Raw genomic sequence first — 14,428 nt, 5'->3', positions numbered from 1 at the left:
TACGGCTTTTTTTGTTTTTTCGCAATAAACCGTTACTCTCATTCTCGAAATGTTACATCATAATTTGCTTTACTTTACAAAAAAACACACCATTCTCATTTATTCTCGTAATATTGTTATTAAATCAAATAAATAATATTTATTAAATCCTGTTACATTACAAATTTATTCTAAAAATAGATATAATTTTTACTTCCGTAAAAATGCTATTTTTATGATATTCTTGTCACAGTATGTAATTTGCAGGAGATTATGACTTTATTCTCAAAAAGTTCAAATTTTAAGTCTTGTTCTCATAACATTACAACAAATATGATTTTAGCCTAAAAAAATGACAAACTTCTTAGCACCATAGCATAATTCCCATAAGATTCGAATTTTATTGTTTAAAATATACAGCTATACTATTTTACAGTAAATCTGGTAATCTAATGACTTCATTATTTAAAAAGTGAGAACTTTATCCTTGTAAGGAATACAATTTTGAAAAGACATTTGTTATCCACTAGATTGCGTTGACAATATACGACACCAACCTCGCTTGGAAGCTGGGAAGCTTGGCTGAGCTATGAGCTTCAATATCCCTTCTCACCTGGGAGTGCCTCCAGCTAAGGTCAGAAAGGTGATCCTTCATGCCCCAGGTTGTCCACCGAGATGGATGGATGCTCTTTGGGATACCTTGACAGGCGGGGATACATTCAAGTGCAGCAGTGCCCTAATCAATCCCCAACAGTCTCCTTTTGAAATGAACCAACCCGAGCCTGTCAGGTCAAATTTGTCTCCATGAAGACATATTGTAAGAGACCATCAGTGGGCACATGGTTTTAAAAGACAGCAAATGTGATCATCATGGGGGACATCATCAGCGTCCAAGTCCACAAAACACATGTAAACTGACTGGCATGAAATTTTTCTAACACGATTTGGCAGGTTTGTCGATGAGCCTTGTGCACCTTATCAGAATTCCTGGTTAAGCTGAACATATGGGATACCCCAGTAATTGGTGCTTACACAATCTGGTCCCCCCTGGTTTTTAAATAAGAACTGTAACCCTCCATCTGCCAGGAGACCTACTTCCACCTTTTCAGACCCTCACGACCACACAAATAACTCCCCTTTTCTTACTGCAGTGTTTGTTTCATAAAGGGAAACCTGTTCTTATATGCATGCAGACTGCTTCCTGTGAACATGTTTCAACCCGAGTGAAGCTGGCCCCTCTACTCCACGCAAAACTCTGGTGTAATCGTCCCATTCGTTTGTGCTGTGTTTGTGCCGTTATGTGCAATTAAAATGAATGTTTGTGCTGCTTTTGTTTTTTTGAGTTATTACAGATTACGTGATAGGTAAATAATCCAGGCAGGTTCACCTGAAGATATACGTGGATGACGAGCAGCGTCGCAGCGGCTTCTCGTGTCTTCACCCGCTGTGGAACACATACACAACAACGGACAGGTGACAGAGCGCAGTGATACGGCGGAAGAGACAAAGTAACGCCGAGCGGTCGTGAGGTCAGATTTTTTTCGAGGAGGCACTTTTGTGATGCAAATGTGTTCCTCTTTTGAAGGCATGTTGTTTTGAGAAGACAAAGTCCTTACTTCAGCGGCCCCAACAACCAACTGGAACTATGTTCCTCTTCACCGAAATCCGACCAAACCCCGGCTCACGGGACGAAGTGGGGGGGGTAAGTTGCCGTTGATGCACTACACTGCTGCTGGGCATGTTATACAACTTCATGTCAGAAAATCCAAACTATCCCTTTAATACTATTTTATTGGTCTTAACTATTAACAGCAGTTGACTTTTTTTATTCATCATGATGACAGTTTCGCTCAGGAAGGATTATTTCCTACGGGTGTCATTTTGGGACAAATGTGATTGATATTTAACTGCACATTGAGTAACATCAACTGTCCGCATTTTTATTTTCACCCATGCTGCTCTGCGGCGCTTAATAAAAATGTACCAGCCAAGGTGGCAGCTCTTGCAAAACACCAACGATCTGGCGTCACATTAAATTCTCTTGTTTTACGTGACATACCCTCCCCCCCTTTTTTCCAGTGTGTCACAAACCGTAGAGAGAATATTTAACGTGTCAGCCCGGAGCGGTGAGGTTTCAGCGAAACAAGACGCGGCGGCACTACAAAGGGAAGCGACACGTGTGATGAAAGAATAATGAAGAGCGCAGATTAAAAGTGGAGGAGGTTGGGGGAACTTTCATTCCAAAAGTAATGGGGATGAGCAACATGTAGCCCTGGGGAATAACTAGGAGAGCTGCACATGGCAAAAGACGAAAAGATAGGTGAAGGTAGCAATAATCTGCTAGGGAAAGGCACATCTGATCTCAGCATCAGAAGGGCGGGATGAAAGAAAGACGCTCCGTCCGTCTCTTCCCCGCATCATTGTCTATTCTTTTGTATTGCTCTTTTGGTCATCACTTCTCCTGTATGTGTTTGCCCGCTCTAATCTCCCCCTACATCTTTATTAACTCCTCTCCAGCCTGTGTTCTCCACCACAGTCACACAGTCCAGCAGTGTATTATGAGTCAACTCTCTGGGAATGCAGCACTATCATGGGCATATTGTTTACACCGACTGCCAACGGGCCGCGATGATCAATAGACCAGAAACAACAGTGTCGGTAAAATGATGGAGTCATCATGATTCATCTCAGTGTGACTTTCTGCTGTTTTTCTTTCCACTTTCACTGCTTCAGAGATCAGTGATGGCATCACGGGGATGAGAGTATCTGCGAAATAATGAGCTTGACTTCTTTGAGTCCACCTTCTGAAACACTGGGAGACAATGTCAGAAGTAGGGATGCAGGATCATATCGGCCAACCAATATTAGCATAAAAATGACACACGGTCGTCCCACGTTTATCGCGCTCAATTGGTTCCGGACCCAACCGTGATAAGTTAATTTCCGCAAAATATGATTGAATACGAGAGCATCGAAAACCTGTTTATGAATTTCTAAATATGTTTTTTTTACCACTGTTAGAGTAAATGTATTGTTGAAATCTTACCACTTCCACACAGAATGGGAGGAGAACTTTTTTTTCACTATCATGTCGGACATGCCATGGCTGACTGCATGCAGTGTGAAGGTGATGTCATCTAAATTGTCTCATCAAAGTAACATTACTGACACCTAGTGAACAGAATACTACATATAACTTGTCTTTCAACATTAATTAATTCATTAATTAATTATTGAAAAACCGCAAAAGAGTGAGGGAGCGATGTTGAAACCGTGAGGTAGCGAGGGATGACTGTATTGGATCAAATCGGTGTAGGCTTTTCTGCCGCTAATCTTATTGGAACCACAGCTCCCCATGCCGGCGGCACTCATGGGTCATGTTGTGTCCAAGCACTCCTGATATGATACTTTGACGGATTTTGACTTCTCAAAGCTAAAACAAATTGATTTTGAATTACATTCTGTAAAAAAAAAAAAAGAGTCGTACACCTCTTACATTTCAAGCATTTTTATGACAGTACAGTCGTCCTTCGCCACCACGCAGTTTGAATTTTCCCGTGAGTTTTACTAAATGAATTAAATAATAAATTATCACTGTTTCCTGGTTGAATATGGCCTATTATTACGCCAAAAATATGCATATTTAAGCAAATCTTGTGTAGTCTTGGCATAACAAAAGCATTTTCAAGCATAAAATGGCAAAATGAACGAACATACAAATATAAGGCATTCAGAAGACGCATTTTAAAGACATGATATGTAGTATTTTACACTGGTCACTAGGTGTCAGTCATGTTACTGTAGCGACAGGCGTATTATGTAATTCTGAGCTGCTGTTTTGAGTATGTGCTGTAGAGGGCGATGGTGTTCTGCATGCCTGGTAAGAGCTACAGTAGCTAGCTTTTAGGAAATCCGTCGAAGGGAACTAGGATATACTGTAGTGCCTTGTGTCTTTTTTGTCCTGACGTGGTCTCATTCAGCTGCCATTACATTACATTGCTGAGACAACAGCCACCCCAGGAAGTACGCTGTCCACAAAATAACAAGGAACTCTCCCTGCACAAGTATATGAGTCTGTTATGCTTTATCATGTCTAATATGTCTTATTTTCTGTTATTATGTCTACTATATTGGGTTTTGCAAGCGTAAAGGTGACTATGCAACGTTATTTCATATCTAGGGGGCTCTAATGTTAAAAACCATATTTAGACGCTCGTAGAAGCATTATCTAGAAGCAGGATTTCTGTGCTCCAACTATAAAAATATTCCATTTATAAATCAGCAATCCTACTTTGTGGAAATTCACTTATCACGGTCAGGTCTGGAACCAATTAATCACGATAAATGAGGGATTACCGTAGACAGTATATTCAAGAGGGACAATAGAATAGAAATGGAATTTGGATAGACTTAAGAGAAGTCAGTGTGCAGCTTGTCTAGCAGTACAACTATACTATCCAATTAAAGTGGCTCAACATACAGTTGTCCATTGTCTAAACAGCTGGCAACAAAAATGAAAACGATTCACTGTGACCCTGGAACAGATCCTATGAGGAAAACTTGCTGAGAAAATTAAACAAATCAAATTAAGGCATTATTGATTTGATTGGACTTTGTTCCATGAAGTTTGAGGTAGCTAAGGTTGAAGGTCAGACTGGTGGGTGCTTGGTCCATGTTAGTCTTGCTAGGAGGGACTTTCAGTTCTTGTAGCATTACATGCCAACAAGATTCAGGGCATAATCTGGTATAATAAGCTTACAAATGGAAACGTGTCTTAGGTCATGAGGTCGGGCTGCACGAATAAACAATTTAATGAGGATTTGCAAAGATACAAATATGAGTTTTTCTCCCTCTGTTGCTCATTTTTACTTGGCTTTCCTTTACACTCTACAAATCTCGTGTAATGCATGTAAATGCAGCTTTCTGAGCAAAAATTAATTAGGAATCAGCTCTTTGCCTTCAAAGTCTTAAACGCCTGTGCTCGTCTCGTTCTCGCAAACAAACCCGCTCGCTATCTCCGGTTGCCTGCCCGCTGGGCTGAATGTGTGTGTGTGTGTGTGTGTGTGTCTGTGTGGACTTCATCATCATGGATGTGCACTCAAGGTTGGCGTCGTCTCTGCACTGCACTCAAACATCACACATCGCCTTGGGTTTGAATGAGAATACATAAACAGTTTAGTAGAATATTAATCAACTTTCTGCACTGTAAGCAATTGCGGTCGAAAGCGTGTTTTTGTGTGTGTCCACTCAAGGCTTACAAGAGAAATGTGAGCACCGTATCACCGCTTGTCAACACTTGGCTGCGTTTTCTTAGGGATTTCAGAAGCTATTAATAACAAACTATTAATACTATCACCACAATGCATAACTGTCTGCTTAGCTACCTAGTTCTATCATCTATCACCATAAGGCAGGGGTGTCCAAACTTTTTCCACCGAGGGCCACGTACTGAAAAATGATGCAACGTTGATATTTTGTAAAGCAACACATGTACAGTACATACAGAAGTTATATATATTTCCAGAAAAAAAACTATATCTCAGCTTTTTGATATACAGTCGGTGAAAAAGCGTAATAGTACGAACTTTTTTGCTTGCTTTTTTTCCCCCATTTCTGCTATTACAACTTTCTTCTTGTGAATTTTCTTCTTTTATTATGACTTTATTCCCATAATTTTTGCCTTTTTTTGTAAAATTACATTTTTTTTATTTAATGTATATTTAATTTTTTTTTCTGCTGTTGTTGTTTTTTAAATTTTCCAACTATTTAAACTTTCTTCTTGTAAATGTTTTTCTCGTAATTATGACTTTAGTTCCATAACATTTTTACTTTATTCCCATAACATTTGAATTTTTTACCCAACCTAATTTTTCCAAAAATTACAGCTTTATTCGTTGTTTCTCATAAATTTACAACTTTAATAAAATTGTTTAATTTTATGCTTCTAAAATGATGTCATTTTTCCTCAGAATATTATGACGTTATTCTCATAAAATCACAACTTTTTTATTTTAATATTCTGACTTTATTCTTGCAAAACTACTGCTGATTTTAAAAAAAGTTTTCTTGTTTCATTATATTTTTACAATGTGCAGCGAGCTAATTTAAAAAAAAACAAAAAAAAACCAGCCGCGGGCCGCACTTTGGACACCTCTGTCATAAGGTAATATCTGTACAGATAAAGATGGATGGATTACGTCAACTGGAAACAGCAGATGTGGCATCTGTAAAGCTGACTTTTCCAGAGATTAAACAAGCCAAAATGGCCTACTCATGAGGGGTGCAATAATTCATGCATCTGCATGGAAGCGTTGGATACGGTGGTCTCTATTCAATACCACTATGGAGCAATACTGGAACACATCAGTCAGCTGACATCAAAGTCCCCACTTGATTCACTGTTGCTCCTCTGCGGCAAAAATGAATTCCCAGCAGGCGGAAGAAACCAGTGGCTGCTGTTGCGGCGTCTCAACCAGCATGCAAACTTGCATTTATCATCTTTATGATCCAAATTCCGGATAAAATAACACAGTGGTGTGATGCAAAAGCTTTAAAAAAAAAAAAAAAAAGTCAACTGTGCCACGTGCGCCCTGAACTCCATTACGGAAATGTGTTTTTCTATATTTACTTGTCATTGTTGCTGTTATTTTATGATGAATTGAAAAAAACTCCTTATGGCTTGAGCAGGTTTTGTATTGTCTTGACTTCAAATGTATTGTCATTTCCGTAATTGTCTTTGTTTATCTTATAATTGTAATGTTTATAGCAAACTGGATGTGTACTTGAACTGTGGAAATAATGAACGCTGAATCTAGAAACAGAGCGATGGATGAATTATGTGTAATTATCTTTACTGCCATATGTCTTTTTTATTTAAGCTGTTTTTGTTTTATATGGTTATTAATTCTAAGTATGCACATCACAAAATGAGGCAGGTATACAGTAGCTCTACCAGATATATTTCATTTAAAAATTACTTTTGAGTTGAATCAAATGTTAATTTCAATAAAATACAAGTTGAAAAAGGCATGAAAATTTCTCTTTTGCATCAAAAAATATTGAACCGTGACACTAAAATATCAAATCAAGCCAAACCGCGAATTTTCTGTATGGTTGCGCCTATAGTACTGAGACGATGAAGACGCGGGATGGATTACATCATCTGGAACCGGCAGAAGTGGCGTCTGTGAAGCTGATTTTCGCAGAGAGGCCTCGTTTTGCCTCTTTTTTAATAACAAAGTGCAGATGAAGACGTGGGATTGACTACAGCAGGTGTGGCATCTGTAAAGCTGATAAAGCTAAAATATCACAGAGAAGCCTCTTTTTGAACTATACCGCACCACAGCCACAACAGAACATTTATTCCCGTTGCAATTTACTAAAAAAAACAAAAACAAACAAAAGGCGGAATAATGCTGCAGCTGTGCGCTCTTTGATAAAACAACCCCTGAATCCTGGGATTGTAGTAATCAGGTGAGTGACCGCATGAGCAGCAGTGTCTTCTTCCCATCCACGTCCCGGCATTGCGGAACCGCCCCTGCTTTGACCCTGATACCAAACGTACTTCCTACAGGAAAATTTGATTTCAAATCGTAGGTTGAGCAGTGCCTCTAATTGTGCCTCCAGCATCCCCCTCCTGCCTTCTTTACCTCTCATCTCTTATTTTCTTCTCCTCACCCCAATTTCTCCTTGCACATTCCAACTCCCAAGCTCAGCCCCCCGCCCCCCACGAAGTCACAGAGGAGCGTATTGATGGCGCCACTTGAACGTGGCCGCATGAGCGTGTGTCACGCTTTTTCGGGCCCCCGCCGTACTTTATTTGTGGCTCTAATGCCGTAATTACCCCTTCTCCATTATGCTTTAGAAGACCAAGAGAAAGAAGGAGGTGGGGTTTTTTTTTAGTAAGACTTGGAGGGTGAGGGAGGCGAGGTGAGGGTCCAGTATTCTGGAGGAGGATAATGACGGCGTGTGACAGAACGAGGGCGGACCTGCAGACTTTGGTGATGTGTCACAACAAAAAAATAGAATCAAAGAAGGCTCAGTTTCAGCTAAGCAGACAGCAGGCTATTGTTGGCTAGTGTGGAGCTGTCATTAGCGTTAACATTTCCACCTGTGCTTTGACAACACGTGGAAAGGGCCCATTAGCATACTGGGATGCAGACTGGTGGGAGTGCAGCGTCTCAGGGGGACACTGACCCTGATGCGGCGGTGGTGGTGGTGGTGGTGGGGGGGCCACATTAATAGTGATGTAATGGTTCAAGCTTCATCAGCCACACACAGATGGGTCCCTCCATTTGTGTACAGTGGACACTCACGCACCCCCACACACACACCCACAGGTGGAGAAGTCAGATAGTGTAGACTGAGAAAGACAGACACGACTAGGCGGAGCTTAACACGTCCATCATGCGGTTGCCACACGACTGAACAAAGGGTAACATTTTGTCTTTGCCACAATGTATTTTTCGAGTTACCAGTTTGTCATATACAGTAATCCCGCGCCACTTTGCAACGTCACTCTACCACGTTTTTTTAATAGATTAACAAATCATGCTGTTTTGTGGTTGAATATGTCCTATTATTAGGCACGTTTAAACGTTACGTATATTTTGCCTAAATTAAGCATTTTCAAGCACAAAGATGGATAAATGAACTAAAATACAAATACAAGGCATTCAGAAGACACATTCAGATTGTGATATGTAGTATTCTACACTGGTCACTAGGTGTCAGTAATGTTCATTAAATTAAAAAATATAAAAATAAGTATATTCCATTTATAAACAAAGACTCTTACTTAGTGGAAATTCACTTATCACAGGTGGGTCTGGAACCAATTAAGTGCGATAAACCAGGGATTACTGTACTATGGAGTAGGGGTGTTTTTTTTAACTGCGGAGAGTACAAGAAATCTATGGGGGGGTAAGGTGTTTATTAGACGGGAGGCATTCATTTTCACAAATAAATTAATAATCATCACAAATCTAACAATAATAACGATATAAGAATAGTATATAATGATATATTTGAATGCACTCTACTAAAGTGTTCATCCCTAGCTGAATGCTACATTTTGGCAGCATTTTTTTCAATTTTAGCTAAGGTATTGGGCTATATGCTAATGTTTTACAAAGTGTGTTTGTGTGACTTTCAGGGTGTAAATGTGCGATTTATAGGTCATATTTGGCAATTATTAGACTATGACAGCAATGTTGAAAGTAAGGATTGAAATCTTCAATGATGGGTGGTACCTTTGATTTTTGGGGTTTGGTTTCAGTTCCTGCCTGCGTGCCCCGGGACTTAGACGGCTCATAGATGGCCTCTGTTCATCTTTGGCTGCGGTCCCACACTGCGGGCGATGACAAAGTGTGAGTTCATCGGTGAGCGCGTGACTTCTTAGCGGCCCGTCTCGTGTTTATGGCGTCAGAGTTCTGTGAAGTGGTCGACGCTGAGTCATGCTGTGCATGTTGTGAACACGTAGGGCTGTTTTGGGTCGACCGAACACTGAAAGGGCTCCAGGAAGTCACGTGCTCAGCCCTCCGCATCCATTATACGTGGCACAGATACAAACACGCGCACTAATTGATGTTATTGTTATGGAAGAGGAGGCCCCTAATGCACTCCTCTCAAACGCCGTGCATCCGGCCACTCAGGCTGCAACCAAATCCCATTTATGGCAAAAAAGAACAAACCCATCTGCTGCCAATTGATTATAATAACAGATATTGATTTGAACCGGCGAGCGTAGCAGCAAAAGTAATTCAGTCACACTGAGGCAATGAGGTGGGAGAGAATGTGTTGGCCATTTAATCTGCTTATTAAATCTTTAATGCCACCAGCAGCTCCTGAGGACGCTTTTGTTGGGGGGGGGGGGGGGGGGGGGGGGGGGGGGGGGGGGGGGGGTTCCACCGCCACCAACAATGCACGTTATAACTGCTTTACCTGCCAACAAAGAACCGATAAAGAACATTTACCTCCAGCAATGAGCCTGTTTTTTATGCAGAATTAATGAGCCTTAAGGAAGAAATTGGAATTTTACAGCAATTTTTAGTGGCAGGAAACAAATGCAGACTTGCTGTTGCTGTTGCGCATGACATCGCACAAGACTTACACCGACTTAGTGAGACTTCAGCTCAGTGAGCACCAGTTTTCTGTTTGATGTGGTCACGGCAGAAGCGTGGTAGTGATGACAAAGAGGGACTAAAAAAATGCTAACCGTGGATAACAGCGACTGAAAAAGTCATTGGCCAATTTTCTGATAGACAAGTTCCCGTTATTTTGGATCACTTTACTTGTTGACGTCTCGCTTTCCCGTTGGATTTCTGCTGCTTTCGTCCTCCCAGTGTCGGCCTCCTTTGCATTTAAAACGTGCTGACAACCAAAAATACATTTTCAGTCAGGAGGCCAAAAGAAAACGAAGCGTAGACAAACTATTCCCTCCCGTTAGCAACAGTTGCTGTGCATCACGCCATAATCTGTCACTCTCCAGCCTCCCGGCGCCTCCCGCATCTCAACTCCTGCCCGGCTCTTTTCGGGCAGGCGCGGCGCTACTCATCTGCATGCCCGCGCGGCCTCGGTTCCAGCTGTGAACGCATGATTGAAATGGAAATCCAAAAAAGAGGGAGAACGAAAAAAATTACACGCCTGAATCGTGCGCATGGCCTCCTGGCTGGACCACCAGCTGAGTGGAGAGAAAGCGAGTGAGGGGTGAGGGTGGGCTTGCAGGAACATGGCAGAACGCTTTGTGGGGGCGATAAGGGGAGAAGGCAGGAAGTAGTAACAAAAGAGATGAGATTGAGAGTCAAAGTGGGGAAGAGTGAGGGTGAGGAAGAAGGGGAGTGCAATATAGTGTTCCCTCGTTTATCACGGGGATATGTTCCTAAAATAGACAGCAATCAGTGAAACCCGCAAAGTTTATTTATTTATTTATTTTTTATTTATTATTGTTTTGTTTTTTTATTTTATTTGTTTACAATTATTATATAAGTTTCAAGGCTGTAAACCCCCTCACCATTAAGTGCCTTACGCATATTCAGTCCTTTGACGGTGCTTCGTTCTGGCGCCGTTCGGCTGTAGTGTTTTTGTTAAAACACTACGTTTTGTTAAAACGTTTTGCTCCTGCTGTCGTCGTCCTCCCCGTCCTACTCCTTCAACCAAAGATTCATTTAGGCGGTTAGCTACTTCTTCTTCTTCTATTGTTTATTGGCGGTTAGCAAGAGCTCACGCAGTTAACTAGTTTGCTAGCGACGGCACAAAGGAGATTGATTGACAATGATCTACAGCCAATCAAGACAATGGGCGGGTTCTCCCTGAGCCAGTAAGGACTGTTGTGGCTCTACATTTAGCCGGCTATTGTCTACTGTGGGTTGCTAATATGCTGTACAGGTACGTAAACACACAGAGCAGGTGGAGCTGCACACGTCTTCAATGTGAGTATACACCCCCCTCTACTGGTAGCAGTAGTGAATACAATAACAGACATAAAAAAGAGCACTGACAGATCGTTCTACTACGCCACAAGGACACAGTACAATGCGCATTCATATGCTGCTAAAAAATGAAAAATTGCACTTTAAAAAGCCAGCGAAACAGCCGCCCCGCGAAAGGTAAACCGCGATGTAGCGAGGGAGCAGTAATTAAAACCTTCGCTTTTTTTTAACAAGCAGAGAACACATACAATGAACATTCACACAGGAGCTGCTGCTGGCCACTCTCTTCACTGCTAACCTGCTGCTAGCACTTGGCTAAGAGTCAACATTAGCTATCTGAGGTCACACGTCACTTCCTAGGCCCCGCTTCTTAAAGGCGCATGCAAGTGACAGATACTGTATTACACTTCATATCACGTCTTTTAGATGCCTTATATTTGTATTTTTCTTCATTTAGCCATTTTTATGCTTGAAAAAGCTTAATTTAGGCCATAATTATGTACAATTTTCTTAAATATGCATATTTTTCAAATAATAGACCATGTTCAACCACAAAACAGCGACCATGTATTAAAAAATACATTTTTGAAAAACCGCAGTAGAGTGAGGGCGCGATGTTTGAACCATGATTTCTATGATATGATATTATACTCACACTTAGTACAGAAATGTAGCATTTCTTTGCTCATATTTAGTACAAATTAAACTGTTTTGCTCAAACGTAGTATAAATTCAAATCTTGTGCTCAAATTTTGTATTAAATTTTTAAATCGAGCATTAGATTGATTTTTTTTTGGGCGATTTCGAACCAACTTCACTGCCATCAGGTGTGATGGCTTCACTTAAATGCTTTCTAGTTTCGGACAAAGTCTAAAGGTAAACATGCCAAAAGTTTGTTGGCTGACGGCAAAAGGCAGACAGACAAACATGATAATAATAATAATAATTTGACATTGTGTTAGAGACAAGGGCGCTTAGGTTGCTTTGAGTGATAAGAGCGCGGTTAAAGCACACTGGCTGCATTGTTGGGTTGTATATTGTTGTATTATATATTCGGTGGTACTTAAAAAGACGTCTGCTATTGAGGCGACTGGAAAGACATATGCGACAGCTATGAACGCATTCCAATCAAAATATTGAAATGAACTTCATTTTGTCTGCCAGTACGAAACATTTCTATTCATGAGGTTGGCGGTGGCAGACGGTTGACCTGAGCTGAGGCAGACAGCTGCGACCGTGGCGTGAGGGAGGCGGAGCTCCACGGAAAACTGTACAAGGAAAATGAAAAGTAAGAAATAATGAGAAGAGAAAAAGGAGACAGGGAGACCGGGGGACCAATTTCTCTATCGAGAAAGCACAGAGGCGTGACTGTGATATTTCGCTTCCTGCGTCTGTCTGCTGGGTCCTGAGGCCAGAGTGGGACGTTATCTGATGGACCCAACCTCTGGGTGCAAGGTTACACAGGCTTCACAAGGTTTATCCATCCATCCATTTTCTGTACCGCTTGTACTCATTAGGGTCATGGCTGAGCTGCAGCCTATCACAGCTGACTTTCGGGGCCGAGAGGCAAGGTACACCCCGGACTGGTTACCAGTCAACCACGCATACCGACAAACAACCATGCACGCTCTTTGGCAATTAACCTAACGTGCAAGTGTTGGGTTTGCAACTGGAGCTCCTGAAAAATTGTGAAAAGCTGACGTCATCTACTGTGGCCGTCTAGACTCACACTCTTTGAAAATCATTAGAGTTCTTGCTTGGTTTTAGCTCTGTTGAAAATTGGGACTGGTAGGGCACTAAGAAAACAACATGCATTTATTTGACCTTTGCCTTCAGCTCCCATGGACGTTTGTAGAGTCTGGTATCATTCCAAGGTATTAGGTTTCTTGTCTTGACAGTAAAAATAGCCGCGGGTTTGAAGAAACCACTGAGAATTGGGACCTGAAGAGCACTGAAAACCAAAATGCACCTATAGAACTTCCACTTCGGCTACAATGGCCATCGAGAGTCAGATCTCATTGAAAGTCAATAGGCTTCTTGCTTTGAGAGTGTGTGTTTTGAAAAATTAGGACTGGTTGAGCTCTGAAAAAAGCAACACAGTTATTGTACCTTCAACTGCTGCAGGCGTCTGTACGGTGGTATCACTAAAAAATCAGACGTGTTCTGACAGTACAAATCCCTGAAAGAGTTAAGATCCATTGAGAGCTGCGGTTTGAAGAACACCGAGAACCACTCTTTTCAATTTTTGATTTGAGCTATGACCACATCGAGTCAAATTTAACCGAAAATCAATAGGTTTCTGGCTTTGACGCAGTGGAACAAAAAGTCTATGCCATGAGAATGAAAAAACAGTCAAATTAGAAATGCACTGGACTGCACTTTGTTTGACACTATCGAGAGATGGATATCATTCCAAAATCAATAGGCTTCTTGCTTTGACAAAGTAAAAAATCCTTCAGAGCTTTTATGATGCATTTACTCACACACGGGAAAAAACGCATTCACTTCACTTGGCCCTTCAGCAGCAGCATCCATCAAGAGTTGCATATTCAAAATCAATAGGCGAAAAACCCCTGAAAGTTTAAAAGCTCTGTCAAAAAAAACTGACTGGTGGAGCACCCAAAAGAACAAAAAAAGGCAAACAAATACAAGCTTACTGCGGGTCCTTCGCCACTAGCTGGCTGTGACATAGCCAGATCAGGTGCATACACTTCCACGTGACTTCATTGTTACGTAGCCTACCTCACAACACCTTTTTAAAATAAAAGGCACAGTTTTACAGACTGACATTTACTGCAAAACAACAAACAAGGCTAATAAATAACAGCTTACAAGCAGCACTGCAACAACATTTATACAATTAGAAAATGTATCAAATATACGTATGAAATACAATTAACAATATCACAAACTTCATCAACAAATGCATAAACCTTATCAAGCATCATTTCAAGGTTTAAAAAGCTGCCTGTTTTGGCCTCGGAGTTCAAAGTTTACAGGTAATCAAAGTAGCCGATATC

This window comes from Dunckerocampus dactyliophorus, chromosome 7 (genome assembly GCF_027744805.1).
Source record: "Dunckerocampus dactyliophorus isolate RoL2022-P2 chromosome 7, RoL_Ddac_1.1, whole genome shotgun sequence".
NCBI lineage: Eukaryota > Metazoa > Chordata > Actinopteri > Syngnathiformes > Syngnathidae > Dunckerocampus > Dunckerocampus dactyliophorus.
Note: the sequence above shows the minus strand (reverse complement) of the source record.